The sequence below is a fragment of the Panthera onca genome, chromosome A1 (assembly GCF_046562875.1).
Source record: "Panthera onca isolate mPanOnc1 chromosome A1, mPanOnc1 haplotype 2, whole genome shotgun sequence".
Lineage (NCBI taxonomy): Eukaryota > Metazoa > Chordata > Mammalia > Carnivora > Felidae > Panthera > Panthera onca.
Window position 1 is genome coordinate 197,428,681 of NC_138339.1, and position 27,777 is coordinate 197,456,457.

Genomic DNA, 27,777 nt, shown 5'->3' on the forward strand with positions numbered 1-27,777 from the left:
ATAAATTTTATGAAATATTTGTAACTGTACATAATATTACGGTACAAACAAAATTATATTGTATTTCATACCATACAATGATTATCTTTAGGAATAGAATTGTTGTCCTTGGCTATTATATGACTAACTCAAGGCCTAGCATGGGTTGCTTCATTTTCATTTGATGCAAGTGGAAGGTTTACCAAGTTTAAAAGGAGAATCTAGGACAGTATTGACCAGTGGTTCATCCAAATTACAATTAGAGATTTGCCAATACTGTTAATCATTTGAGATGTTTCTTTCTGATACCTTTAAGATTACACAGAAAATAAAAAGTAAATATAAGAGTAACAAGTGCTATAAGCCTAAGTAAAAATAAATTATCACTTATATTTTGTCAGGGTTTAAATTGACACTTTCTTAAATATGTTTGATGTGATTTTTTGTTTTCCAGCCAGAAGCATATAAAATTGAAGAAGTATTTTCCTGGAGTCTCTTTCAAGTTACAGACGACCTTGATAATGACAACAGGTTGGATGGTATTAAAATTAGTAACAAAATAAAAATTTGCCCCTTAAATTACACAGGATTAGAATGCAACAAAACTATCACCAACACATACTGCTACACTGTAAGGAATACTACACAGTAAGGCATAACTATGTAATAATCAAGTTTCATCTACTTTATTTATTTCAATATATCATCTACTCTACCAGAATGAGGTGCTAATTACATAGGAAGCAGGAGGTCTAGATTCTGGAGCCAAATCTGAGTTTTATTATGAGGTCACCTTCAATAAACCAATTATACTCTCTATATCTCTGTTTCCTCTTATGTAAAATAAGGGATGGACATCGGGAGACTGCAGCATTGCAAAGAACTGTATATACATTATACATTATTTTACTTAAAATTTACAAAACCATAAACAGTAGGTTCACTGCAGAAATGGCCCCAATCCTCCACTTCTTTTGCAATGGGGCCCTCTGCTCATTCTTTAAAGGATAACATCTGTGCCCAACTACTTGAATCCAAGTGAACATGGTTTTTCTTCTTTCGCCAACAGAAATCACAGTAATAGAGTATTAGATTCAAGCCTAGGCCGTAAGACACTTAGAGTAGTTTTATTCACTCAAAAAGATTCTAAAGGAAAGAGGAAAAGAAGTCTAATCCAGGTTGAAAGATGATGTAAAGCAGAGATAAACAGTCAAGCTGAGGGTGTCCTAGACCAGAGAGTGTCCAAATGACATGCCAACTGATTACAGATATACTAAGTGAATGCAAACACAATGATCCAATTTCAGTCCAGATCAACAGCACCATCCTGATGACCACATAGACTCCTGGGTAATAACAAAAGATTACTGTTTTTAAAGCACTGAGTGGTTAGGTAGTTTGTTACCCAATATTTTTATATCAATAAATAATGGATACATCTATAATGAATATATGATCCCTTTCTCACCTCTCATTTTATTGACTAGAAAACTAGAACTAAGAAATAATTAACTAGCTCAACATTAATAAGTAGAAAGTTGTCATCCTAATCCATATACTTTCTACTACAGAACAGGGTATATCCATTTTTTATGGGCTCTTATTAATGCTTACCAATAAAATTATGACAAGGCGCAAATGTCCTTCAAAAACTATGGAAAAAACATATAAATAATCATTACTTTTACTATCTGATTCCATACTCCATCAAAGATGCATATATATATATATATGTATAGAGCTTTTTTTTTTTTAATGTAAATTCAAGTTAGTTAACATACACTTTAGTCTTGGCTTCAGGAGTAGAACCCAGTGATTCATCTCTTTCTCTTACATATGACACCCAATGATGATCCCAGAAAGTGCCCTCCTTAATGCCCATCATCCATTTAGCCTATCTACCCACCCACCTCCCCTATAGCAACCCTCATTTTGTTCTCTATATTTAAGAGTATCTTATGGTTTGCCTCCCTCTGTTTCTATCTTATTTTTCCTTCCCTTCCCCTATGTTCATCTATTGTGCCTCTCAAATTCCACATGAGTGAATTTTGAGAAATCTGTGTTTCTCAAATCCCACATATGTTACCTTTCTCTGACTTATGTTGCTTAGCATAATACACTCTAGTTCCATCCACGTTGTTGCAAATGGCAAGATTTCATTCTTTTCATTACCAAGTAGTATTTCATTTCCATTGTGTGTGTATATGTCTGTGTGTGTGTATGTATATATATATTCACATATATACATACACGCACGCATATATATATATGTGTGTGTGTGCGTGTGTGTATACACACACACGCACACACACACACTGGAAAAAATATATATATACATACACACATACATATATCACATCTTCTTTATCCATACATCAGTCAATGGACATTTGGGTTCTTTCCATCATTTGGCTATTGTTGATAGTACTGCTATAAACATCAGGGTACATTTGCTCTTTTGAATCAGCATTTTTATATCCTTTGTATAAATACTTAGTAGTACAGCTACTAGGTTGCAGGATAGTTTTATTTTTAACTTGATGAGGAACCTCCATGCTGTTCCAGAGTGGCTGCACCAGTTTGCATTCCTACCAACAGTGGAAAAGGGTTCCCTTTTCTCCACATCCTCACCAGCATCTGTTGTTTCCTGAGTTATTAATATTAGCCATTCTGACAGGTGTCAGGTGGTATCTCATTGTGGTTTTGGTTTGTATTTCCCTGATGATGAGTGATACTGAGCATCTTTTCATCCGTCTGTGAACCATCTGGGTTTCTTCTTTGAAAAAGTGTCTGTTCATGGTTTTTGCCCATTTCTTCACTGTTTTTTTTGGGGGGGTTGGTGGATTTGGTAAGTTCTTTATAGATTTTGAATACTAACCCGTTATCTGATATGTCATTTGCAAACATCTCCTCCCATTCCGTCCGTTGCCTATTAGTTTTGTTGATTGTTTCCTTTGCTGCGCAGATACTAGCAAATCAAATTCAACAGTACATTAAAAGAATTATTCACCATGCTCAAGTGGGATTTATTCTTGGGCTGCAGGGCTGGTTCAATATTCTCAAATCAATCAATATGATACTCCACATTAATAAAAAAAAGGATAAGAGTCATATGATTCTTTCAATAGAAGCAAAAGAGGCATTTGACAAAATACAGAATCCTTTCTTGATAAAAACACTCAAGAAAGTAGGGATAGAAGGAACATACCTTAACATCATAAAAGCCATATATGAGAGGCCCACAACTCATATCATCCTCAATGGGGAAAAACTGAGAGCTTCCCCCTGGGATCAGGAGAACAACAGGATGTCCACTCTCACCACTGTTGTTCAACATATTACTGGAAGTCCTAGACTCAGCAGGAATGAAAGGCATCCAAATTGGCAATAAAGAAGTCAAACTTTCACTCTTCACAGATGACATGATACTTTACATGGACAATCCCAAAGATTACACCAAAAAACTTCTAGAGGTGATACAGGAAATCAGCAAAGTCGCAGGATATAAAATCAATGTACAGAAATGGGTTGCATTTCTATATACCAATAACGAAGCAGCAGAGAGATATCAAGGAATCAATCCCATTTATGGTTGCACCAAAACCATAGGATACCTAGGAATACAATTAACCAAAGAGGTAATGGGACGCCTGGGTGGCTCGGTCGGTTAAGCGTCCGACTTCAGCTCAGGTCACGATCTCACGGTCCGTGGGTTCGAGCCCCGCGTCGGGCTCTGGGCTGATGGCTCAGAGCCTGGAGCCTGCTTCCGATTCTGTGTCTCCCTCTCTCTCTGCCCCTCCCCCGTTCATGCTCTGTCTCTCTCTGTCTCAAAAATAAATAAACATTAAAAAAAAATTAAAAAAAAAAGAGGTAAAATATCTGTATGCTGAAAACTATAGAAAGCTTATGAAAAAAATGAGAAAGACACAAAGAAATGGAAGAACATTCCATGCTCATGAATTGGAAGAACAAATATTGTTAAAATGTCAATACTACTCAAAGCATTCTACACATTAAATGCAATTCCTATCACAATAACACCAGCATTCTTCACCGAGCTAGAACAAACAATCCTAAAATTTGAATGGAACCAGAAAAGACCCCAAATAGACAAAATTATGTTGAAAGATGAAAACAAAAGCTGGAGGCATCACAAGTCCGTACTTTAAGCTGTATTACAAAGCTGTAATCATCAAGAAAGTATGGATTGGCACAAAAACAGACACACAGTTCAAAGGAATAGAGAATTCAGAAACAGAGAAATATATGGCCAACTAATCTTCAACAAAGCAGGAAAGAGTATCCAATGGAAAAGAGACAGTCTCTTCAGTACATGGTGCTGGGAGAACGGGACAGTGACACATAGAAAAATGAAACTGGATCACTTTCTTACACCATACACAAAAATAAACTCAAAATGGATGAAATACCTAAATGTGAGACAGGAAACTACCAAAATCCTACAGGAGAAAACAGGCAGCAACCTGTGAACTCCGCCGCAGCAACTAGGTACTTGACATGTCTCCAGGATCAAGGGAAATAAAAGCAAAAATGAACTATTGGACTACTGGGACTTCATCAACATACAGATCTTTTAAAAGTTGAGGGGCATTGCTCCAGATGTGCTTTCAGTTCCAAATGATGTATATATATGATCTTTTAGTTTCTTTCTCCTGAAAGTGTGTATCTCTCTGTAGATGGGCCTGAGGAAAGACATTACTAGCAAGAATGGGAAAAATATAGATATGTAACACATGGTTGGGTGGGTTACATAGTAAAATGAGTAGGAATTAATTTCTCGGTGCTCTAACAAGTGAAAAGGATTTATAATGCCTTCAATATCTTCCTTTCCTCAAGAACTCATCATACTAATTGGTTGTATTATGTATGTGCATGCACAAATGTGTTGGTATTAAATTTAGAATAATTAAAATCTTGGGGCAAAAAATACATTGTTAAATGATTTCTTCAAGATTTGTGTTATATATTCTTATGGCACTGAATGTACATTTCAGGATTTTATTACATTTAAGACACTCCTATACTTGTTAGAAACTTAGCCATTAAAATTTCATGTATCATACTTCACTATATTTTATTATAAGACACCAGACTTTGTTCTACCCACCACTAGGAATTTGCTTTGGTTACTTTGTGAGAGATTAAGGCTTTTCTCTGGAAGTTAGCCAGATGAAAGATGTTTGATAGCCTAGATTAAATAGATGCATATTTATACACTCTGAAACTAGAAAGTTTAGAGGGAACCCTATTTTCTGATAAGGTAAAACAAGCTGATAAGATAGTAGTAAAACAATTAAACTAAAACAAATTCTGTGAATACTTGTGCATTTATTTAACAGGTATTTATTGAGTATATATTTTGTGACTTATAAGGTGATCTCTATAGCTATTAAAGATTGCCACTTAAAGAACTTAAAATACAGGAAAGAGATGATACTAATAACTAGGTAATTTATCCGTGAACAATTTTTTCTTAATGTTTATTTATTTTTTTTTAATTTTTTTTTTTTTAACGTTTATTTATTTTTGACACAGAGAGAGACAGAGCATGAACAGGGGAGGGTCAGAGAGAGGAAGACACAGAATCTGAAACAGGCTCCAGGCTCTGAGCTGTCAGCACAGAGCCCGACACGGGGCAGGAACTCACAGACCACCAGATCATGACCTGAGCCGAAGTCGGCCACCCAACCGACTGAGCCACCCAGGCGCCCCACTTAATGTTTATTTTTATCTTTTTTTTTTTTTTTCAACGTTTTTTATTTATTTTTGGGACAGAGAGAGACAGAGCATGAATGGGGGAGGGGCAGAGAGAGAGGGAGACACAGAATCGGAAACAGGCTTCCAGGCTCCGAGCCATCAGCCCAGAGCCTGACGCGGGGCTCGAACTCAAGGACTGCGAGATCGTGACCTGGCTGAAGTCGGACGCTTAACCGACTGCGCCACCCAGGCGCCCCAATGTTTATTTTTAAAGAGACATAGCACCTGTGAGTGGGGGAGGGGCAGAGAGATAAGGAGACAGGATCTGAAGCAGGCTCTGCATTAACAGCAGAGAGCCCAGTACAGGGCTCCAACTCAAAAACTGAACCGTGAGATCATGACTTGAGCCAAAGTCGGACACTTAACCTAATGGACCACCCAGGCACCCCCTCCCTGAACCATTTTAAAACAATGCTTACCTTTTATTTCCATTATTTAAGTATTTCAGAGGAAAGTTTTTGTCTTACTTATCATGATAATAAAACCAGATTACAAGTTAGAAAAATTGGGACTTACTTCTCATTATCCTGTGATTTGTTTTATTATCATAACCAGGTTAATACTACTACATATGCATATACTATATAGCAAGATTGTTGCAGGAACAAAATGGGATGATATGAATGAGGAGTTGTTAAATAATATACATTATTCAATATATTCTTATCTCTTCCAAATATATTATGTAAAATACTTGACTTGCCCAGAATTGTCAAATAAACTCAAATTTAAAAATGCGTCTTCCTTATTAAAATAGCTATTTAATCCTAAAATGACACCTTCTATTAAGAAATTCCCAGGACTCCTGGGTGGTTCAGTCAGTTAAGCTTCCAACTCTTGCTCAGATCATGATCTCAGATCAGGGTCCTGAGACTGAACCCTGCAATGGGTCTCCACACTGAGTGTGGAGCCTACTTAAGATTCTCCCTCCCTCTCCACGCCCTATCCCTCTACCCTGCTCACTCTCTCTGTCTATCTAAAGTAATAAAAAAAAAAAAAAAATAGGGGCACCTTGGAGGTTCAGTTGGTTGAGATGAGACTTTGGCTAAGGTCATGTTCTCATGGTTCGTTATTAATTCTAGTCCACATCAGGCTCTTCGCTGTCTGCATGGAGCCCAGTTTGGATTGTCTGTCTCCCTCTCTCTCCACACCTCCTCTGCTCACTCTATCTCTGTCAAAAATAAATATTAAAAAATGACAATAAATAAATAAATAAATAAATAAATGGCACATGGGTGGCTCAGTCAGTTAAGTGTCTGCCTCTTGATTTTGCCTCAGGTCATGATCTAGGGTTCGTGGGTTCCTGGGTTCAAGTCCTGCATAGGGCTCTGAGCTGGTAGTACAAAGCCTGCTTTGGATTCTCTCTCTCTGTCTCCCTCTCTCTGACCCTCTCCCTCTCTTTCTCTCTTAAAACATTAAATAAATAAATAAGTAAATAAATAAATAAATATTTTTAAGAAAAGAAAAGAAAAGAAAAGAAAAGAAAGGAAAAGAAAAGAAATTCTCCAGTGAGTTACATGTTAGAGCTTTACTTGCTCCCAGTGTCTCACCAGGTATAAATTCTTCCTCCTATTCTAAACTAAAATTTCTTCCTTTCTAGAGTAAATCAACAGATGGAAGGCATCCATGGCTTTCTAGAAAGTTGATCCCTATAAACTATAGAAGAGGGCAGAGTGTCCAATGCTAATGCATAGTAATTTTTTTTTCTTAACATTTGGTGGGGTAAAAAATAACTTCTCTAGTTATCATTTCTCTTCTCACATTTGTGACAGCCCCATCATCAGTGACATGACATTAGTGTTCAGGGTGTCCATCATGAGAAAATGCATTATTCATTTACATTATGAATGAACTTTTAAAACAAAAATGTCATAGATGGTCTGCAGAAACTGAAGAAAATATATCTAATTATACAAAGAAGCACTGACTGATATATAATGCCATCTTTCACATTTTTCATACATGATTTATTAGTTACAGTAGTATTGCATGTGCATTTTTGTTTTAAGACAAGATACCTTTCAATACAAGGGACAAGGCAGGCACACACACATACACATCAATGAACATTTATATACAAGAGCTATTTATTATTAATACATTGTCTTCTGTAGGGAGACTTTGGTAATTAAAATAGAGAGCATCTAAAGAGCATAAATCCTAATTTTTGACAACTTATTTAAATACTGTGTTTCCAGTTTGATCGTAACAATTAAGTTTTAGTGGCTAAGTTTCCAATTGTGATAGGAATATTCCTGAGATGTAACAGAAATTCGCTGATGGGTACACTCTATGCTGTAAGGATACAGAACTCAAGTCTTCCTGAATAAGTCATTTAATTGTCAATCTCTTTTTCTTCCCCAAACTTTTAATTTTCATTTTAGTAAGAAATGTATTATGAGTTTTATCAGACATTCTGACAGAATGCATACATAAATTTATCAAATATGAATAAAGCATATATAATACACATATATATTTCATAATAAGAATAAAATTAACTATGTACCAACTTTAATTTGAAGAATTAGAACCAAAACAGAAAGAGGGAAAAATGATTAAAGTCTGAATGAAAGTGCCTCAAATAGGCTTTAAGTTAGGGCAAAGAAAACAGGAGCTGGGTTTCCCAAGTATCAGTTAGTCTGAGTAAAACTTCATTGAGTTTTGATAATTATCATTATTGTTTCTAACGTCATTAGCTTCCAAAATGTGGGTTATTTCTAATATTTTCTTAAATTTTTAAGGATTTATTTGGAGATTTTAAAAAAAATCTCACTCAACTAAATAATGATAGAAGTAATGGTCTTTTGCTCTTTTTATCTTCCACCCCAAGCACATTTTAGGCTAGGCAGGGAGCAGTTACCACCAAGCACCAGGGATAATGGAAAATGTAAACACACCAGATTAGTTCTGGAATCAAAAGGGCACAAAATAAGGGTCAGATGTGGAGGTTATTCTTTCTGCCTGGCAGTTAGTGCCCTTTACCATATTTCTTTATCATCCTTATCCTAAAATTTCATTCTAAATGTCATCTTCTCCATAAAGCTAGCTTTATCCTCTTAGCCAGAAACTATCAGTTCCTGGACATGAGGAATGAAGTCTAATTCATCACTCTGTTCCTTCCTGCCTTATCCATTGTAATTGTTCATTTGATGCAGGGTTTTTATAGGAGTTCCTAGCAGTCTAGGTTTCTAGCTTTCAGAGCATATATAGAGTATTAGTGTTTGTTTTGATGTGGAATTCATGCATATCTTTTTGTTCTTTTATCTTATAAATGATAATGACATGAATATTTGCTGTCTATCCTTCCCAGTACTGTGATTTTCATGATAACAGCAATCATGTTGTTTTAATCACCATTGTATACCCTTCACTTAACACAGAATCTTGCTTATAAAAGGACCTCAGCAAACACAGTATTTGTTAAATGGGTGAACTTAGGGTCAGGATGATGATATCTTGCAAGACAAAGGGAGAAAAACAATTCCTTAAAGATCAAATGCTTAACCTCAAAAAAAAAAAAAAAAAACTGTTAAGATATGTGTACATATCTACTTTCTATCATACCCAACTGCTTTTCAATAGCTAGGTTATGTCCAAATCTTTCATTAAAGTGTATGTTTGTCTGGAAGTTGAAAAATCAAACTAGCATGATATCAAAGAACTATGGAGTTTTCAAAGTTTTATAAAAGCTTAGTCTAGAGAATAAATAATAGGAAGGAAAAAGAGAAAGAGAAAACTTTTTGGACTAAAAAGGATAGGAATGTCATTCTGCCTGATCAGAAATAGGACTCGGGAGTACCTGGCAAACTCTATGGTAGGTGCCAACACATCAGAGCTCTGTAACTTTATGAACTCCCACTGAAACTAGATCTTAGACACTGGCCTTGTCAGTTTCTCCAGAGTTTCCCACGACTTTGGGTAAATGCTGGCATAGTAGCCTTCAGATTCAAGGGCCTTGAGACTCGAACCAAGAGGATATCAGCAGTCAGCCCTGATTTTCCACTTCCGATTTTTTTTAGTGCATTTGGCACATACTGACAAACAAGAATCATGGTAACTTTCCAGGTCCGGTAAGGAAAGGCATATTGCTCAACATAAATGGTACCATCAAAAATAGCTGAGACATATAAGTGTTATATACTTACAGATATTGTCTAATCACAATGAGTTACCATTTTAGTTAACTTTTCAGCTCTTTTTATCTTACAAGCCACATTGCTTCCCATGAAAAGTTTTGTTTTAAAACATTTATTTTGAAAATTATTTCTATTAACACATACTATGACAAATATATTCTTAAAGTGTGGATTTAAAACTGTGATCTTTCTTTGAGCTTTAGTTTCTGTTCTAGCTTTTTATTGAACCTCTAATTAGAGTTACAGAGATACTGTTTGTTTTGGATATATCAGTCTCTCTTCATACATGTGTATAGGAGAGACCTTATATGAACTATGCAAACTGAAAAATCACTGTTAAAATAGAAACCCCACTACAGAAATCACCCCCACCCAGTTCAGTTTTCTTGTCTTTAGATGATTTATTTGACTCTATGAAATCCTCATGTTTATTCTACTCAACACAATAATACTTTTCTTTTAGTTAAAACTTCTCTGTTAAGCCACGAACAACTTTTGTTGGATAGTCTTATTTTGCCCTTCAGAACCCCCTCTTCTAAGTCTGTGACCCTGAGGTTCTTACTCTACATGATTTTTCATGAATCATCTGGGAAAATTTCCAAGAGTGTTGAAGCACAGCCAGGAAGCTGAGGAAATGCTGAAGAGAGCTGGAGAAAAACTGCTGGGAGGGTCAGAAGAATGTCAGAGAAGGTCGGGAAACATCAAACCCAGAAAGGCTCCAAACACATGCCCTGCGGTCAATATCATGTCACAGACAAAGCTTCAAAAATACCAAGGTTAGAAAGCTACTTTGCATTACTTTTTCTCTCTCTCTTCATTAGCTTTCTTAACATTTACTATTAAGGAGACGAATAGTACAGTAATAGAAATATACTAGCAAGAATGTTATGGCCAGATAATAACTACTTAATAATAAACATAACGACTACCAAATATTGAGAATTCTCTGTTCAGCATTATATTGATCACTTCACATACATAATCCCATTCCACCATTCCATAGTATTATCATCACACTTTTCTTTTTTTTTTTTTTATTTTTTTTTTTCAACATTTTTTATTTATTTTTGGGACAGAGAGAGACAGAGCATGAACGGAGGAGGGGCAGAGAGAGAGGGAGACACAGAATCGGAAACAGGCTCCAGGGTCCGAGCCATCAGCCCAGAGCCTGACGCGGGGCTCGAACTCACGGACCGTGAGATCGTGACCTGGCTGAAGTCGGACGCTTAACCGACTGCGCCACCCAGGCGCCCCATCATCACACTTTTCTGATACAGAATCTGAAAATAAAAGAACTTGTGTTAATTTAATAAGGTTACTCAACCAATGAGAAAAATTCAGAAACAGGTGTACTAGACCACAAAGTTCCTTTAGCCGTGTTATGGCAGAGACTTTTGCAATTGTCTAATACTGCAAATATACGTGATTACTAAATTAACTGTAAGTATAATGTTACTTTTCTTTCCTCCTATAAGCCAACTTTAGCACAATAAGAAAATATTCACCTTATGCTGGTTTAAAGAAAGGTTAAATTTGTTTCAATTGTTAAAAAAAGATCATATCCGTAATACTGATATGGGTAGAATTATTATCCTAATATCTAAAAAAACTCCAATTATAATAGGGAAAAACACTAAGCATATATAAGCATAGTAAATGACAAATGATTTGAAACACTCTTAAATTCTACAGAATTACTGAAGATCTTACTTGCATGATATGCTTAAAAATATTCTAAATATCTCAGGGAGCTGAAAACAAAACAACAGTACACTCTCTGTACCCATTTGAGCAAGTGTTTTTACACTACCCAGAGCCAAATATATGATTTAAAAAGAGCATGAGCCATTCCCGGAGGTAGAGGAAAATGAAGAACCCAAATTTTCTTCCCTGTTTTATTCCTAACATCTCAACCAGTAGAATATAACAGACTGTTGGTAATGGCTTTAAGTTGAATTACAAGGCTCATTTTGCTACAGGCACACTGGTTTTTGCTTCGTTCCTCCAATTCTCTTGTTTTCTCTTACTTCTAAACCCTTATATGTGGTTCTATGAAATATCTCTTCCTTAATTCTTTTCACTAATTGAACTATACACTCTTCCTCTAAATGTCAAGACAAATGTAGCCAGCTAAGAAAAAATTCCATGATCTATATCACATCTCCATGATTTAAACACTCATTAATACCATAAAACATTAATAGCATAAATCACAGTTTCTGAAGTATATATTTATTTGCTTAATCAGGTAGTTAGCACCTCTCTTCCATAAGCTGAAAGTAATGTGTGAACAGAGATGATGCAGGAGGCAGAGTAATGGTCCACAAAGATGTCCATGTTCTAATCCCTGGATCCTACTAGTATGTTACATGGCAAAGGGGAGTTAAAATTGCAAACAGAAATATGCTTGCAATCAGCTGACCCTAAAATAGGGAAACTTCTGGAATATCAAGGAGTGGAAGTTATGTGTTCACAAATATCCTCAGAAGTGAAAGAAGGAGTTGGGAGAATCAGTGTCAAAATGATTCAGTGTGAGAAAGGCTAGACCAAGCATTACTGGTTTGAAGATGGAAGGTGGTCATGAGCCAAGGAATACGGGTACCCTTTAGAAGCTGGAAAAAGCAAGGAAATGGTTTCTCCTCTGGTGCCTCAGAAACGAATGCAGCTCAGCTAGCAATCTGGCTTTAGCCCGATGATAACATGTTAGACTTCTAACCTACAGAGCTATGTGATAATATATTTTGCTGTGTTTAACCACTAAGCATGTTGTAATTTGTTTCAGCAGTCATAGAAAGAAAATAGTAGATATTATTCCCAGAATCTGGTGCATGCCTGGTACATGGTGTTTGATACTATTTGTTTAATAAACAAATAGTTAATAAACTTGAAGGATGTGCTATGTCAACTGGATGGTACTGAGGTCCCAATATTTTCTTCTCCTTCTATTTATAAATTAACTTGAGTCAAGAAACATTAAAAACACACACAAACAGTATTCTGTGGTTTGAAAATTATAGGTCACATTCTAAAGCCTGCATGCATGGCAGATTTAGAACGAGAGTTTACACCACCCACCTTCACCAGAGCTTTGTATGATCAGGCTCTCTGAGTGTGAGCAGTGAGTTAATGTGAAGGGGACATAGCTGGCCAAGTACTAAAACCTCTTTTAGAAGCCAAATGTGATACAATTTTTGCCTCAAATTAAAGGACTCCTATTATCTTGGAGTGACTCTACCTTCTGTTTACAAATTATTTCACTTCTGTTTTGTCATTTACAGCAATCCTGTAGACTACCTGTTTCTAATCTTATTTTCATGTCATTAACCAAGGCTCAAAACATGTTATTAATTAAGGGTCTGTCCTGGTAAAAGTGTATGAAAGGAAGGTAGAGCATCCCACCTCAGAAGGCAGTAGGGAGGATTATTTCATCCCTGGCATTTTTTTTTTACATGGCCTGTGCATGGGGCACTGGGGTGGCTCAGTCGGTTGGGCGTCCGACTTCAGCTCAGGTCATGATCTCACAGTTCAAGAGTTCAAGCTTTCCATCGGGCTCTGTGTTGACAGCTTCAGATTCTGTGTCTCCCTCTGTCTCTGCCCCTCCCCTGCTAACACTCTCTCTCTGTCTCTCAAAACTGAATAAACATTAAAAAAATTAAAACATAATAAAATGGCCTGTGCGTGACAAAAATAAAAAGCAGACCAACTTTCTTTGGCTTGACTCTGTTTAACTTATCTACAAGACGATGCTCTCCCTCCCTATCTCCCTCTGTGGCGCTATAATGTGGGATTTAAATCCAGGCTCACTGAACTCAATATCCACTTTTCTTCAGTCACATCATGTCTTCTTTCTGGAATTAGGTTTCCTCTGTTCAAATTCTTTTCACATGTGAACATTACTTGTCCTTTCTCTGCCTCATTTTCATTATCTATAAAAGGACAGCAACTGTATCTCAAAGGTAGTTCCTGGATTTAATATATGAAAAAAATGCATACGATAGCATCTGTCTTAGAAAAGCATTCTGTACATGTTAGCTCTTACAAGAGCTTTGAAATTGTCCCTGGAAAAACTTCTCAGGAAGATTATGGTGTGAGGTTGGAAGAAATATTTTCCTAAGCTATATGAGTGACTGTTGAAATAATCCTATGAAGTATGCGTAAAAATAGTTTATCTAACATGACTCCTAAAAAAAATGAGTTGGACACAGTTCATGAGGTCAAGCCTTGCGTCAGGCTCTGCAATGACAGCACAGCACAGAGCCTGCTTGGGATTCTCTCCTCTCTCTGCCTTTCCCCAACATGTGCATGCACACTCTTTCTCTCTGTCTCAAAATAAATTAATAAACTTAAAATAAAATAAAATAAAATAAAATAAAATAAAATAAAATAAAATAAGTTGGATTAACTAGAAGGTTTTAATTTGTTAACTAGTGTGTTCATATTTTAGGACAAAGCCAACTCATTTGAGCCAATATAACTACATCAAGCTCCATTTATTAAGCCATGTGACCAGGGTTCAAATCCTAACTCTACCACTTACTATGTGTGTTAACTTTAGGCAAGTTAACTTACCTTTTGATGCCTCTATTATGTCACCTATAAGATAGGGATAATGATACTGACCTCACAGGGTTGCTGAGTATTAGTAAGTTCGTACTTGAAATGCACTTAAAAAATAGTGACTGTCATATATGTGCTCAATAATTACTTATTTTTATTGTAATATCCCAAGGTGATCTTTCAAGAAATATTAATTATGTGTTTATTTTTAAGTATTTAATTAAATTCCAGTTAACATACAGTGTAATATTAGTTTCAGGTGTACAATATAGTGATTCAATATTTCTATACACAACACTATGCTCATCATAAGCACACTCTTAAATCCTCATTGCCTATAAAAATGATGGTTAGATGCCACACAGTAGGTGGCAATGCCTTCCCCATATATATGTTGTCAGGACCAAGGGCCTCTTTCATCCTTGTCAATCAACAGGAGTGCTATAACCTTCTCTCCTTTACACATCACAAAATCTTAATTATTTGAACACTAGAGACATCAGTGGATTTCTAATGGTTAAATACCTAAAACAACAACAACAAAGTAAATAGGATATACTCTTCAGAGCCATGGTCACCTACCACAAAGCAGACTTAAGATATACTTACTTCACATATTCCCCAGCTAGTTAAGCTACAAAGGGAATTCTAAAGGTTTTGTTGTGGAAGTTATAAAATTAAAACTATGGCAGTGGAATATTCATGAAGCCTTTTGTTTCATTTTCTGGTATATGAAAATAACTTTCAAAAAGTTAAGTGGAATGCTTTTATTTATTTCCTGTCATACATTCTAAATGGCCTTTAAAAGTCAGTAGCTGTTACTCAAGAATAATGAGGTATATTATTCTCTCAATGCACATGTAAATCTCCAATTAACACTAATGGTATTTATGGCAATGAAAACAAAAAGAAACCTACTTCAGTGTCTCAAAATAATCTTTATTTTTGATACCTACCTTTTTACCATCTAAGTGCAGTCAAGCACATATAAACAAATTAGTATTAAGCATCAATTTGACACTTCCATTCATGTTGACATTCTGAAATACTGTCTTTAAACAGTAATGCGTTTTAAAGCAGAGATGTGACTTTAGATTTAAGAATTTATATGTCTTTCCCATCTCTGCCATTAATATTAAAATATAAAAAAATAAGCATACACAAGTATTACTTGAGAAATACAAAAAAGGTGAATTTTTAAAATATGTGTGGCAAAATATTTTTAAGAACAGTATTTCAAAAGATTATCTTTTTATGCACATACATAACTAGAATCCTAATATCCCCTTAAGACACAATCATATATCCTTCTTTAGTAAATACTTTTTCTTAGATTTCTATAATTATAGTCTTAATCATATAGTGAATTCTTCCTAAGAAGAAAGCGTTTAAATGGAAAAGTGAAATACCATTAAGATACTATTGAACTGAAATAGCATCTTAAAGAATATATGTTTAAGGTATTGTGAAACTGCCTGAAAGAGATAGGAGAGCACAACTGAAATAATTATTTTTATTATTCTAAATGTAGAATGATCTACAGCCACCCATAGATCTTTGGTAGAATTTGAAACTTTAACATAATTCTTTTTTTTTCTTAAGTTCATTTGTTTATATTTATTTAGAAAGAGGCAGAGCATGAGCAGAGGAGGAGCAGACATAGAGGGGGAGAGAGAGAAGCCCAAGCAGGCTCTGCCCTATCAGTGCAGAGCCCAAGGCGGGGCTCAAACTGATGAACCATGAGATCAAGACCTGAGCCTAAATCAGTAAGTGGACACTTAACCAGCTGAGACAACCAGGCACCCCTGAATCTTTAAGATAATTCTACAAAGACACTGGACTACACATAAAAGTGTAAGTCCCTATGTAGAAAAAATAAGCCCAGTATAACAGATTTCAATCAAATAAGAATAAAGGGTATGATAATATACAGAAGGAATATGTTGATATAGCCCAAACCTATTAATTTGTTATGGCGTTATTTACGTTTGAATGCCTGAATAAACATATCTTCCAGAAAAATTATTTAAAGCAACTATAGCAAGTAAATAACTTATCAAAACATAGAAAAATATAGTTCCTAATAAAACCGAACATTCCCCTCTAAAAATCTTGACTAATGAAGTAAAATTGTCTTCAAACTGAGATATTTATCTAACATCCACTCATATAGAATACAACCATATCTAAACAAAGGTTATCATTCCTTTCTAGGTAAAGAGAAGTTGACATTTTAAGAAGCTAACTTATTAAAACAACAGGTAGGTTTTATTTTACATGCCCATTCATCTAAGAAAATTTTATTGACTTCTTAGAGATTAGGCCTAGAACAGTGCCCAAACCACAGCAGGCACTTGATAAATATTTTTTAATGAATAAATTAACTAAATTTTGGAAATCCTATTTGTAACATCAGAAATGTACTTAAGTCTCTCCTATACCATGTCTCTCAGTGTCAGGCAGTAGGTAAATATATATTAGTTGGTTTTATAAAGCTCAGCGCAGAGCCCGATGTGGGGCTCAAACTCACAGACTGTGAGATTGTGACCTGAGCCGACATCGGACACTTAACCGACAGAGCCACAGGCGCCCCTATATACACAGTTTTTGACTGCACAGGGGATCAGCACTACTAACCCTCTGCTGTTCAAGGGCTAACTGTATTTCCCATACATTGAAATATTTTGTTATTTAATTACCCTAAGATTTCATTACTGGTCATTTCTTATTCCCAACCATGCTAAAATAAGTCTAAAACAAAAATAAAATGGAAAAGAATGATGGAATCACCTACAAAGATGATATAAAAAGAAACTGATCCTCTCTCAGCTTTCTTAGTGTATTGCCAAAATTACTGCATCATCTTCCAAGAATGTATTATATTCTGCCTTTGGATTTCACTGGGTAGTTGAAAATTCAAATGTCTTAATTTATCCTTTTAATAGAAAAGTAAAGAAAATTGAAATGAAGACATTTTACAATTATTATATGAATCAAAATGAATGCAAAATTATTCATGAAGCACTGTTGACATTAATCATAATAGTTAAATTGATCATATAATTCTATAAATCACATAATGAATAATGAAAAAAGAAAATCTATAAATCATATAATGAATAACTAAGGACAAACAGAAAATGTGGTATTTATTTCCAGTTAGCATTTTGGTGGGAAGAACCTCATCATGCCAAGGACCATTCCATTTCCCTAAAAAGAATATATGGCAATATTCATTCATTTCTATTTCTCCTGGTATGCTGAGGGTTAAATAACCACTATATGATCCCAAAAAGTCATAAATGAAATACACAATACTGGATATTTCAGAGATACTGTCTAAAAAAATTTAGGAATGTCTTATATGTTTTATAGTCATTCATACTCATAAGCATCCACACAATCATGAGGTCCCAAAGACTCTCAGGAAAGTTTCTCAGAAGCCTCTCAACAGGCTTAGTATAGAAATTATTATGCATCTAGGGGCGCCTGGGTGGCTCAGTCCATTAGGCGGCCGACTTCGGCTCAGGTCATGATCTCGCGGTCCGTGAGTTCGAGCCCCACGTCGGGCTCTGTGCTGACAGCTAAGTCTTCTGATTAAATCAGATTCCCCCCCCCCTAATTTACAAGGCAGTCTTAAAAAAGAGGCTCTTAATTGACAGTGGATTTCAACTGTGACAAAAATTAAGCAAAAAAGAGGGATGGGATGAAGAAAAAGACACATTAGGATGCTAACCTGGGAGGAAATCTGTCCTAGTGGGGTTTTGGCAGTAATTATCCACTACATGCTTTTCCAAAAATACGAATGTATTGATTTTTATGAATCTTCAGGGGGAAAAAAAGTAATTCATCTTCACTGGATTAAAAAAAATAAGATCTATTAAGACTACTGATTAATAATGACAGATATTGTGAAATTACATAGTAACCACCATATTTTTTCCAGTCAAGATGCATGTAATTTCTGTGCAGTGAAAATAACTCCAAAGGTTAGACTAAACACTCTGTTGGATTTCAACCCATTTTGTATTTCATCCAGAAATTTATCCTATAACTCCTTTATTATATTACAGGTAAACACCTAGTGTGTCTTGGTCTTTGAACAACTTTGAAAATCTTAATGGATCTCCTATTAATGACTTGAATAAAATTTTAATACATACTCATTACTTATTTTTAGGAATTATGTTCTTAACTTTTGGGAAATTACACTTCAATAGTTTTAGAGTTTGTCCTGTTAATACACCCAAGGGAGTAACCTGACAATCATTTTAAAAGTATACCTTATGGGAGGCTTAAGCCCTGACACATATTTTCTTATTCCAGAGTAAATCCCAAGTGGCAGAACTTTAACTTTCTGAGCTCATTTATCTTTTATTTATTTTTTTCTTCTCTAATGATTTTCTATCTTTGTTTTTGTTTCTGTTTCAATCAGGTTCAAGAATTGGTTTTCTAAGTAAAGCCAATGCCTGCTAAGCCCTCGGGATGTCTGGCTTGCTGGGACCTAATCTTTCACTTCCTCAAAGACCAGAAACTTTAGCAAATTTGGGGCATCTCAAAATGAGAGTAATTCACACATAAACAATACTATATTAAATTTTCAGGACAGTGGTTAATACTCTGGCTTAGTGGTTGCCCAACTGATTTATATCACTCTAGGTTTATAGTACAAACTCAAGGAGGTCTATACTCTGCTGCATCTATGTAAACAATCAGGCTAAAAAAATAAAGCCAGCCTTTTTTTGCAGTCAGGAATAACTTTTAGAGACTTTTATAATCACAATGGAGAAATATTTACACAATTCATTTAAGTATCCAGATTTGGTGAAGTACCTTATTATGTTCAGATTTTTGTGTGATTGATATAAATATAATCATTCAGTGGGAAAAAAATCTAATGATTTAGTTTTATTATACTGTAGTGTAATAAATTATTAACTAGTTTTGTATCTAACCTAGTAATCTTATACTAACATTTTTTAATTGCCTATAAATAGCACTTCAAATGCTCTCTGAACCAATTTTAATATCCAACTGGTTTCCTCAGCAATTAGTTGAATAAACTCTTTGACACATATTCATTATATATTTATATGAGAATCATGTTTCTCAATTTTTGAATATTATATTTTAAGATAAAAAAGCATATGAATATTTGTCCCTATTCTCCCTACAGTAAGACTATTCCAAAGACAATTCCAATACTATTTTAACCACATTTTCATATCATATTACTTCTAATAATTCACTGAGAAAAGAAATCAACTTATTCTAAATCAGGTAAATGCAATTTGACTGTTTGGAGGCAGCCATAAAAGAAGGTAAAATTGAAAAATAGCATGTATTGAGCTTTTCTATATACAAGACACCTTAAATTGTATTACTTCTTCTAGTCTCACAACTATGTGAGATTAGTTTGCATACATCCATATATTCTGCTAGGTAACTGCCTTATATTGCCTATCCTAATATTCATCACATACTATTGCAGTTAATTTTAAGACTATCTTTCCTGCTAAATTAAATACATCCTGTGGGAAACTTTATGTTATTGTTCATATATGTATTGTTCATACAGAATTGATGTGAAGTGTATTTTATTCAATAAATTTTAATTGAATGAATAAATGGGTAGATAAGTCAATAAACATTAAAATTTATAGCTAGATTTAAACTAAAAGTGTGTGTTTTGATCAATCCTAAGAGTGGTCTAAATAATATTATTATAGTATAAATAGATGTACTTCCTGGTAGAGTTGTAAAACATGAAATTATATTCTCCTTCATCCCATTGTTTTCTATGATGCTTTGTATCTTTATTTCATTTTGTTTTCAGCATGACCACCCATCCTCAAGCGCCCATGAAAAGCTTATGCATGATTAGAATCAAAGCTTCAATGCCCAGAAGCACTGGTTCAAGCCCTGATTCATCAATCTCCTCCAATAGGTCATTTTAACCTCTCTAGATCTTAACTTTCTCTTCTTCAATCTGAGTATAAAACTGTCTGTTTTAAAGTATTGTAGAGAAGAAAAAGTGAAATAACTTATATAAGTACTTAACATAGAGACTAATAGAGATGTTATCACCAAATAATGCTCTTCATTTATAATTCCCTCTTGATAACCCACAACCAAGGACCATAGGCTCTGCCAGAAAACGCAACCTGGCTTACCATCATTTACTGCCAATTTTAGACAACTATTTAATCACTTTAAATCTCAATTTTCTCAAATTCAAAATGAGGGAAGAAGAGTAGCAATTCAGAAACTGGCCAATGTACCAGAATCATCAGTATTACATGGAAATTTGTTAGAAAGGTAATATTTCATTCTCACCTCTGAACTACTGAATCAAAAGTTTTGTATTTACAAGATTTCAGGTGATTCATAAGCATATTAAATTTTAAACATCTCAAACTAAATTAAGCCATCTTTCTGCTCCCACTTCTGAAAATATGAAAATATTTAAAAAATAATATCCATGTTATTATATTAGCAACACTTAACATTTTAAACTTTTTAATTATATATCATTCCAGTTATCAACTGCTAAGTTACAATCTGCTACAAAGCTTGGTGGAATTAAACCACAACTATTTTATTCTGTTGGTAAGGAATTCAGACAGAACACAGAAAGAATGCATTGTATCTGCTTCACAGTGTTTGGCGACTTCACTGGAAAGGCTTAAATTGGTTGGGGTTACTTGAATGACAGGTGTTGGAGTTATCTGTAGGGTTCTTCACTCACAAGACTGACACTTAGTCTGGGCTAACTAGGAGATTAGGCATATCTGAATTGTTTATTGAAATGTCTATGTGAGGTCTCCCAAGGAACTTGAGCTTCTCTCAGTAGTCTAACCTCAGAATGGTGAGCCTTCTCTCAGTAGTCTAACCTCAGAATGGTGAGTCAAGCCATGACATCTCAGGGCTTGAAAAGAAAATGTTCTTTAGAACCCAAGGGAGAAGCTAAATGATCACTTCTGCCTTAGCTTTATTTCCAGTGTATTCAACTATTCCAAACACTAATAGATTTTCCCAATTTCATGGAAAGAGAATATGAATCCTCCATTTCCATAGAAAGGGTCAAAAATTAGCAGCCATGTTTTTAAGCCTAAATATTAATGATTTTGTTTTTATGGAAATGCCTCTCAAAAATGTTCACCAAAATGACTTCTGAAGAAGGATGAAATAGACAACAGTGGCAGTTCTCGGGGTAATGACATCACCAAGATAGTAGAAAAGGAAGTTTCAGCCCTTATTCTCACACGGAAATACAATTTAACAATGATATGAAGACTAAAATACCTTTATGAGAGGTCCAGAATCCAGTTAAGTTGCAGTAACTCTGATGGGCACAAAACCAAGAAAAAATGCACTGAAACAGACAAGAAGAACAATTTCACCTTAGCCACAAGAGTCCCTTCTCCTAGGTGGCAAAGCTCAGCATGGAGAGAGAGCACCTTGAGCTGTAACTTCCTCCTTACAGTGAAGAGAGGGAGAGACGGGGTATGTAAATGGCTACAGTCCCCTGCCTTTCAGTGGGCTCCCTAAGGGGATGGCTTCTATCTCATCTAAGACAGAGCCCTTAAAGAATTAGCATTGTCTGGATTCTGGACAGCTAGAAAAAAGGAAAAGGGGTGGGAGGCTTTTAATTTTTTTTAACGTTTATTTGTTTTTGAGACAGAAAGAGACAGAGCATGAATGGGGGAGGGTCAGAGAAAGAGGGAGACACAGAATCTGAAACAGGCTCCAGGCTCTGAGCTGTCAGCACAGAACCCGATACGGGGCTCGAACTCACAGACCGCGAGATCATGACCTGAGCCAAAGTCGGACGCTTAATGGACTGAGCCAACCAGGCACCCCATGGGGTGGGAGGCTTTTGTAGCAATCTTTAGAAAGAACAAAACTTGAGGTATCACACTTCCTAATTTTACACTATATTACAAAGCTATAGTAATTAACATAGCATGGCATTGGCATAAGAAACAGACATATAGATCAATGGAACAGGATGAAGCCCAGGAATAAACTAGCCGATATAATGATTACCTGATCCTCGACAAGAGTGACAAGAAGAGGATGGAGAAAGGATATCTTCAATAAATGGCGTTGGGAAAACTGGATAGCAACATGCCAAAGAATGAAATTGAACCTGTATCTTATACCATACACAAACGTGAATTCAAAGTGGATTAAATACTTAGTTAAACTAAGATCCACAACTATAAAACATCTAGAAGAAAACATGGTGGAAAAGCTTCATGACATTCTTTTCTTACTCTATGATCCAGTATGGGATATATACCAGAGTACACACGCCTCAATGTTAGGTGTACAGTTGGTCACAAGATAAAGTGATAAAACAATTAGTTCAAACAAGTGGCAAGCTAGTAGGGACTACATTTTGAGACAAGCAGTCTTTTTAGATTTCCCCAAATTCTAAGTGTTTATTTGTAACCCTCTATTAAGATATTCTAATACTTACAAAGTTTTAGAACCCAATCTTCAAAGATATTACTAATAACCAACCAGATATATAGTCAGAATTTATATAGTGAATTTCACTCTATTAATAAGCCCTGTGAAGTTTTAACCATAGGATTCTCATGTCAGAATAGCATGATTATATTCTTCAACCTGTGAATCTTATAACCTTAACTAAATCCTATGAAGATAAGTAGGAATTTAATAAACAACAAATTCTGGTTAAAAAATTTGAAATTATTTACAATCAAAACAAAAGGCAATTTCCAACATAACATTATGTAACAGCCAGAGAAATAATTTTAATATGAATTTTTCCAGTTCATGTTTGTCTTCTTTAAACCATATTTCCAATAAATTTTATTTTGTATAATTTCACTTTTGAACCTATAAATATTGTAAATATATGGTGTTAAACTGTAGAAGCAAATATAGCTGAAAATCAAGTGTATACATTTATCCACAGCAATTACAAATATGCTTCAGTGTATCCTTTCAGGAGAATCTAAGACATCTTAAACCCTTCCCCTCACTAAATATAAGTGCCTAATACCTTCCATGTCTGATTTTGTGCATTAAAAGCAGGTTATTCAACTGAAGCAAATCCACAGCTATGTTAATTTCTCTGAGGATAAAAAAAAAGTCTGTTGAAGAAGATAAACCCTTTCCTACTTTTCCTTTTTCAGATCAAAGGAAAATATACCTTTTTATTTTTGAAAGCTTATATGAGAGAAAGAATTATAACCACATATTGTAAACTGCATATTAAATCACAGAGTTTTAAGAAGAAAACAAACCTTCTTCACTGCTTGCATTAACATTTCTACTGTTTGTATTTGAATATTTTTGCTGATGGGTTAGAAAATAGTGTGAGTTATATATAGCTGAATATCAAAGGAACAAAAATGATGGAACAAAACAAGAATTTCCAGAAGAGCTGTCAGGAAATATTGTCACTCATTATCATAGGAGCAAACATTTTACTATAGACATATTATTAGCCTTCTTTTCTTTTTAACATAGCTCTATATATTTTCAAGGTGACTTAGAATCATGATATAATTAACTCTCACAAAATTCTCATGGTGCCAATACATGTACATGTTATTTGTTATCAATTACATGTTGGTGGAAACTACCCATGAATACCTTTTTCTATTTACCTGAAGTAGAATTTCTTTGGACTTTCAAATTCAAAAGCATGTTTTCTCAATCAGGTACTAATAATGAGTGCTGATAGGAAAGTAAGCAAACGAACCAAGATGACTATTATTAGGTTTTTGGAACACACCTTCTTTTTTTAGAATTACTTATTTGATAGAAATGCATTGAATATTGTGCTAGGTAAGAAACAAAATATTAAAGAAGTTATTTTAAGTGTTTTTGTTAACAATGCTTACATAGGATTAAAAAAAACAATTATAAGGAGAGAAAATAATGTATGTGTACAGTTAAATAGATTTTTTCATTCAACAGATCATTTATTGTATGATTTACATCATACAATACATCATATTGTATGATGATCATTACATCATGTAATATAATTTATGCTTTTTAAAATTTCTTTCCCCAGATAAATACAGTACTTTCTAATGGAAACTGGAAATAGGTGATGACATGGAAAAGATAAAATCACTTGATGTATAATGAAGTGCATTTCTAACAATAAATAAAAGGGGATAAATGACTTTAATGCCTAATGCATTTGGGGCACACTGTGGATGGCCAATATATGTTTGTGGAAGAAAGTAAAGCATGGGGAGAGGAAGAAAAAGGTTATGGTCCTTGCATGAGAGTTGTGAGAGCTTGTGTCCAATATGCCGCCATTCATTTCTACCCTCTCAGTAGACACATGCCATTCCTCCATTAAACACTGTCTATCTCTCCACCCTCTGGATCTGGCCTAACATGTGACAGCTCTGAAAAATCAAATATGATGTACGCGACCCAGGCCATGTAGGCCTAGTCACTGAGAGGACTGGTATCTTCCTCCAAGCTGTCCTGTAAATACTTTCCTTTAGAAACCAGCCACCATGTAAGAAATGAGACGATACTGAGACCATCAAGCTGTCAGCAGCCCAAATGGAGATTAAAACACCATGTGTTAAGAGATAAAGGAGTACCAAGGCACCCATCATGTGAGTGAAAAATTTTATATTGGATATCCAATGCAGTCCAGGCTTCAGATCCAGGTATAGACTGCAATTTCATGTGAGATGCTAAGCTAAAACTACTCCCTGAGCCCAATTAATCTAAATGTCAAAGAAAAATAATAAATAATTCTTATTATTTTAAGCCACTAAGTTTTCATGGGATTTGTCACTCAGTAACAGATATTTAAAACAAGAGCCTTGGGGCTCCTGGGTGGCTCAGTCGGTTGAGCATCCTACCTACTTCAGCTCAGATCATGATCCCACAGTCTGTGAGTTTGAGCCCTACATTGGGCTCTGTGCTGACAGCTCAGAGCCTTGAGCCTGCTTCAGATTCTGTGTCTCCCTCTCTCTCTACTCCTCCCCTGATCATGCTCTATCTCTCTCTGTCTCAAAAATAAATAAAAACATTAAAAGAAAATTTAAAAAAATAAATAAATAAAACAAAAGCCTTGTTCATGTTCAGATATACCACGAAACTCTGATAAACTCCATTCAAACTGACTCATGTATACATGTCTTTGCTTTAAGGGATGTATAAAGATTAAAAAGTGGCTAAAAAAAATCATAGGGACTAGCAAATAAGGCTAATGAATTTCCCCTAACCTCATTATCCAAAAGGGGATGCCTCTTTTGGAAAGATATTGGCTATTATTTCAATATAGAACTTCATAGAAATAAAAGTAGAAAAGACTGGGCAACCGAGCAGTACAGACTTAATCCTGCAAAAAGAGTTGTGGGGTGGGGGTAATGGTTGAAGACAGTAAGACAGTTAGCCTACCCTTAGAAAAAATATATAAAACATTACATACAGGTTGGTCTTGTCACTCAGAAGCACTACCTGTTTAAGAACTATCTAAATTATACTCATAAATAATGCTTATGATGGACTCTAAATCTTAGACTTTCTAAATATATTTTAGTCAGGTAACATTCTTAGGTACCTAGTAAGAATCTCTAAACAGTCTTCAAGACAGATAGCAGCTCTTGAGGTACATGGGTGGCTCAGTTGGTTAAGTGTCTGACTCTTAATTTCAGCTCAAGTCATGATCTCTTGGTTTGTGGGGTAGAGCCCTGTGTTGGACTGTGTGCTGACAAAGCAGAGACTGCTTGGGATTCTCTCTCTCCCTCACTCTCTGCCCCTCAACTTCTCTCTTTCTCAAAATAAATAAACTTAAAAAAGAGCAGCTCTAGTTATTCTTTGAGAATTTTTCAAATCTGTACCATTCCTTAAAAAAAAAAAAATTCTCCACCATTCATCTCTTCCACTATCAGCCCTTGTAATTATTCCCTGTACAGTAGAAGGAACTAATTCCTTATGGCTCATGGGTAACACAAAAAGATTAGAAAATAATGCACACCACGATAATAGCTAACCTTTATTCAATAAATATTACATTAAAACTATGTTAAAAAATTCCCACAGATTATTTCAATTAATTCTCATAACTCTATAACTAGTATTATTTGTACTTACCTCTATAAGTGTTTTAATAGGAATACTTAATTTACAGATAAACAACTAGAAAAAAATTAACAAGTCACTTGTCCAGAGATGAAGATATTGACTGTGTTAGGATGTGAATCTAAACAATCTGACTCTACAGTGTACCTCCTATTTTGTAGAATATATCAGTTATAGCAATTAATAGAAGGTCAGATCATTGCTAAAGGCACAAAACCCTGAGGGAACCTAGTGGCTACTCCTATAGGATTTTGAAACTTCCCATCAATAAGCTCTTTGCCACTTAAGTATACTTAAAGGTATGCAATTCTGCAAACTTATGTGTGAACTTTATCAAGTTTACAAAACAAAAAAAATATAAGAAGTAGCAGCAAGCAGAGTGGGAAGAGGAAAATTACTACTTTATATAGATAAGTTTAATGTGTGCATTTCAGAGGTCAAATTATGTTAAACACCACATTCAATTAATTTTAAGATGCACTTTGCACATTCAACTTAATATTCATATAAATATGGTTCTTTTATTTAAATTTTATAATTACCATTGAGGGTTTTTTAAACCTATAATAAGCTTCTTTAAATTAGTTTTGATGTCACAGCTTAAATTTAATGGAATATTTAAATGTCAGGGCTGGCTTTATGGATGTAGAATATATGCAGTTTACATAAGATCCCATGTGTAAAGGGGACCCACTCTTGCTTTAACATTCTGGTGTCACTGTCTTAAAATTCTTAGTAAGTTTCAAAAAAAGCCACATATCTTCATTTTACACTAGGCATCAAACTTAAGTAGACAATTTTGACCACAGTAATATCTGGCATAATTATTGATGTGTGATTTAGTAACTCAGACTTTGAACTCAAATTTTGTGATTTCTGGTATATTCTACTTGTGTCATATCGCTACTTTGCATTAACTACTTTCTGGATTCAGTAGCCTGGAAATTATCATATACTAGAAGAAAGGTGTTTATCACATTCCAGAATCCTCAATCACCATGCATCTCTGGATAAAATTGACACTACTTAAACAGATGGAACTACTAATTTGAAAGCAAGGAACATACGGTATTTCTCACTGTCCCTCATTATAAGAGACATACCTCATTTTAGACCTAAGTGTAACTCCATCCCACACAGACCCGATGTTATCTGACATTTATTATGATAAACTATTTACATCAGAAATGCTACATTATGAAAATAAGGCTACAGAATATCT

General features: G+C 34.9%; 1 long non-coding RNA gene and 1 other non-coding gene across 2 annotated transcripts in view; both read right to left on the reverse strand.

Annotated features, from left to right (window-relative positions):
- The window catches only part of LOC144615752 (uncharacterized), a 225,868-nt gene that overhangs the window by 154,003 nt on the left and 44,088 nt on the right, over positions 1–27,777 (reverse strand). The window lies entirely within an intron of this gene.
- On the reverse strand, positions 14,792–14,922 carry LOC132682620 (U6atac minor spliceosomal RNA). The gene has a single exon (XR_009611791.1). It is a non-coding gene; the product is annotated as a U6atac minor spliceosomal RNA (small nuclear RNA).